General features: G+C 47.9%; 1 pseudogene; it reads right to left on the bottom strand.

Annotated features, from left to right (window-relative positions):
- Positions 1–628: 628 nt before the first annotated feature.
- On the bottom strand, positions 629–3,218 carry LOC102873405 (annotated as a pseudogene).
- Between the last annotated feature and the right edge of the window lie 1,085 nt (positions 3,219–4,303).

The following is a 4,303-nucleotide window of genomic DNA, read 5'->3' on the forward strand; positions in this document are numbered from 1 at the left end:
AGAGATCTGAGGACTGGATCTATAGGTTAGCCTATAGCATGTCTTTCCATTAAAAATGTTCTCCCTGCCCCCCCATAACCATAATTAACTATACCAATAACATTTTTCTTCTTTTTTTTCCAGTGACAGGTGGCAGCAACTCCTCTTTCTTTTATTCTTTCCTCTTGTAAACAGAAGTTCACCAGCATCCCTGTCCTATCCCCAACAGATAGACTGTAGGCACCAAATTCTGGGCTGGAGACAGCATAGGCCTCAACAGCTGCCTCCAGTTATGTAGTGCAATAACTGTTCCATTTGTATCAGTGAGTCAGCACTAAACCCACCGGGAACAGCACCACTCAGGGGGCAAGCAGCTGGGCCTGAAGCTTTAAGCAGAGTCAGAGTCAAGTCTTCTGAGGGATGTTAAAGGGATGTCAGGGACTGTCGGCCATAAAACCTTGGCAAGACAGAACCCCACACTAAATAAAGTCACCTCTGTTCATACACAGGGATGTCAAGAATAAAGTCAGCTCAGTTATCTGAAGAGAGAAGTCTTTTAAGGAAAGGAAAGCAATCATAGTGGTAGACTGGTCGCATCAAAACAACAAATGCTTCCTTTTCACAGGCTCGAGTGATTGCTGGGCAGGTTTCAGAGTGCTGACAGGGAGACAAGGGACTGCCAGGCCGCGCAAGCTTTTCTCTTGAGGACCTCCAGGAAGAAATGCTCATTCTCGGGTCGGTTCACCATGACCTCACCCAGGGCCTCCAGCACTTCCCGCTTGTAGTCCTCAAAGTCGCCATCAATCTGGCTGACGCTTTGCTCCTCTACCACCCACAGCTGGCAGTTAGTTTCTGTGATGAGTCGGGCATCATGGCTGACGACAATCACCGCACCCTTATATTCATTGATGGCCTCTCCTAGAGCGTCAATAGACTCTATATCCAAGTTATTGGTAGGCTCATCCAAGATAAGAACATCAGGCTCCCGACAGGCCAGTTCTGCAAACACAACTCGGGCTTTCTGCCCACCAGAGAGTTTGCAGATTTGGATGGTGTGGGCGTGACTCTCCAAACCGAAGCGGCCCAGGCACTTCCGGGCATCCTGATAGGGCAGGTTGAAGCCTCGCTGCAGGTACTCGGTGGGTGTCTCCTCCATGCGCAGCTGCTCCGCATACTGCTGGTTGAAGAAGCCAATTTTCAGCCGGTGGTTCTTTCTCATTTCTCCACGAGTCGGTGTCAAACTTGCCTGTCAGCAGCAAAAGCAGGGTACTCTTCCCCTTGAATCCATGTCAATGCCAAAGTCCAGGTTCTTAAAGAGTGGCTTCTGTCCGTCATAGCCAAATGTCACACCAAGCAGGCCCAGCACAGGGGGGCTGAGGGGTGGGGGGGTCTGGGAAGGTGAAGCGCACAGTGTACTCCTTGGGGCGCTTCAGGAGCTCAGGAGCCTCCTGGGACTCTTCATCCTGGTTTTTCCGTCGGCACTTCTGCTGCTTTCGAGTCAGGGCTTCCTTTGTTTGCTTTTCTGCCTGCTTGATGGACTTGCCACCCGCCTTCAGCTCCTTCAGCTTCTTTTCCTGTTTCTCATACTGCTTTAGCAGTTCCTTCTGCTTCTGCTGGTACATCTTCTTGAAGGTCATGTAATTGCCTCTATAGTAGTGGAGTCTCTGGGCATCAAGATGGATAATATCTGTGCAAACATCATCCAAGAAGCCTTGGTCATAGGAGACGATCAGTAATGTCTTCCGCCAGCCCTGGAGGTAGTTATTGAGCCAGATGACAGCATTGAGGTCCAGTTGGTTAGTGGGCTCATCCAGCATCAGCAGTGTGGGCTCCATGAACAGTGCCCTGGCCAGAGACACACGCATGCGCCAACCTCCAGAGAACTTCTGTGTGTGTCGGTTCTGCATTTCAGGATCGAAGCCTAGACCAGCCAGGATACGTCGTGCTTTAGCCTCTGCAGCTGCCGCCCCTGTGACCCTTAACTCCTCATAGACCTTCTCAAGCCTCTCAGCAGCTGTGTCATCCCCCCGTTCCAGCTGTCCCTGAAGTCGCCGCTCCTCTTCCAGCAGCTTCAATCGTTTGGTGTCAGCTCGAAGCACGGCCTGCACTGCTGGTGTTTCATCCGCTACCACCTCCTGTTCACACAGCAACACGTCGATGTTGGGAGGGATGCTCAGAGCTCGGTTGGCAATGTGCTTGAGGAGTGTGGTCTTGCCCTTGCCATTGGGTCCCACCAGTCCATAGCGGCGGCCAGCAACAATATACAGGTCTGCGTTGATGAATAACTCCTTGCCATGGGCTGAGATGCTGAACTTCTCCAGCATGATGTCAGAGGCATTTTCTAACATAGCTTGGCGAGAGGACACATCTGCTTGAGACACAGAGAAGTCATTTTCTGCTGCATTGACTGCTTTTAATGAAGCTACCTGGCGCTCATAGTCCATCTGTTTCTTCAGTTTTTTCTTCTCTTTTTTGCTAAGCTGAGCATAAGGATCATGTGCCTTAGGTTCTCCCTTGTCTTCCTCATCTTCCATCTCTTCCTCCAAATTCTTTTCTGCTTTCTTGCCTTTCTCCTTCCCCTGTTTGGGTGGTTCCTTCTATTTCACAATTTCTTCTTCATCCTCCTCTCCACTGTCCAGAGCAGCAAATTTATTTTGAAGCTTGGCCTTCCCCTTTGGCTTTTCTTCCTTTCCCTTTTTGCCTTTGAGCCCAGGCTGTTTTTCCTCAGATACTGCCTTATTGATCCGATTCTTTTCTGGCTTGGCAGGCTTGGGAGGACGTTTTTCTTCCTCCTCCTCCTCTTCCTGACTCTGATCCTGAATCAAGGCTGCAAAAGCATTACCACTCTTGCTTTTCTTCCCTCCTCGAGGTACTGTAGCAGGTACCTCATCCTCCTCATCACTTGCTGGAACTAAGAGTTTTTTAAGACGTTCCATGAGTTCTTTCTCTTCTCCATCATCGTCCACATCCTTTTTCTGCTTGCCTTTCCGAGTGTCTCGCTTCTTTTTTTGCTGCTGTTGTTGTTGCTGTTGCTGTTGTTGCTGCTGCTGCTCCTTCTCCTTGAGTGCTTTCTCTTCTTCCTCAGCTTGTTTATCTTCTACTTCCAGCTCTTCAAAGAATGTCTTTTTGGTCTTCTTGTCCTTCTTCCCTTTCTTCACCACTTTTTCTGGGGGACTCGTGCTATCTCCGTCCCAGATCCACTCCGGTTCCGGCGGCTGCTGCTTGGGCGCCTTCGGCATCTCGGTGGTAGTTACGAGTACTCTGAGTGCCCATTTTTTTTCTTTTAATCATCAGAATTGGAGAAAGAAGGAAAGTATACTTTAATGAGAATAGAAACTGAAATACACAATGAAGGCATTACTCAGACCTCATGAGTAAGCAGAAACCAGTAATAAACAGGTCTGAGCAAACAAAAGCCATGATGCAGTGAAAAGATAGAGTCAGGAAAGATGTGATAAATGATGGCTAAGAAAGACATCATGCTGGGAATGGTGGGGGGGGGGTCAGAGAAAGAAAGGCAGAGGCAGCCCCTCAACAAGGTGAATGGACAAAGTGACTATAACAATGGACTTGAGGATGGTGGACACTGTGAGGAAGGTGCCAGATAGAGCAAGGTCCAGACATGTTATTCACAGAGCCTCGATGTAGTTAACTCAACACCACCTAACAACAAAAACAAGAAAGTATCAAATCCTCTAAGAGACAGCCAATGACCAGGTTTATGCCACAGAAATTAACAGAAGTGTAAGAATGACTGTGGACAAAAACAACAGGAAGAACACCAATCAGATCAAATTTGTTAGAATCGGTACTATGGAAGCCAGATTCACATAAAAGTCAAACATACGAGGTTACAGAGACGTCAGAGGGAAATTTGTCTGCTTAAGAAGAAGTGTAGCAGGTATACTCAGAAAGTATTCAGAGAGAAGCATGGGTAGCAGACTTCACGGTCACAAGAGAGATGAGACTGTGGTCTTTCTGTTTCAGGCCCATCCTAGGAGAGCCTGACTCTGCTGAATCCTGCATTTTTAAAAAATTATTATTAAATTTTATTAGTTTCATTGAACATTTACAGAGATTTGGGGTTCTCATTCATTCATTGTTGCACTGTTTTCTCCACCCTCCTCCCCAGTTTGTTCTTCTTCCCCCACCCCTGAAAGTCTGTTTTAATTGTCCAGTTGCCACAGTGCTTGTCAAAGCCAGTTCTGATTAATCTCCTTTGTCAGTGTGTCCTCGGCCATTCGCTATCACTCCTCCCTGAGAGAGACTTCACCCTGATTCATAAGGAAAAGGGGATGGCGTATTCTCTTAGCTACTTCCTGCT

Source organism: Elephantulus edwardii, unplaced genomic scaffold, assembly GCF_000299155.1.
Source record: "Elephantulus edwardii isolate Elephantulus edwardi_28Jun2011 unplaced genomic scaffold, EleEdw1.0 scaffold00109, whole genome shotgun sequence".
Lineage (NCBI taxonomy): Eukaryota > Metazoa > Chordata > Mammalia > Macroscelidea > Macroscelididae > Elephantulus > Elephantulus edwardii.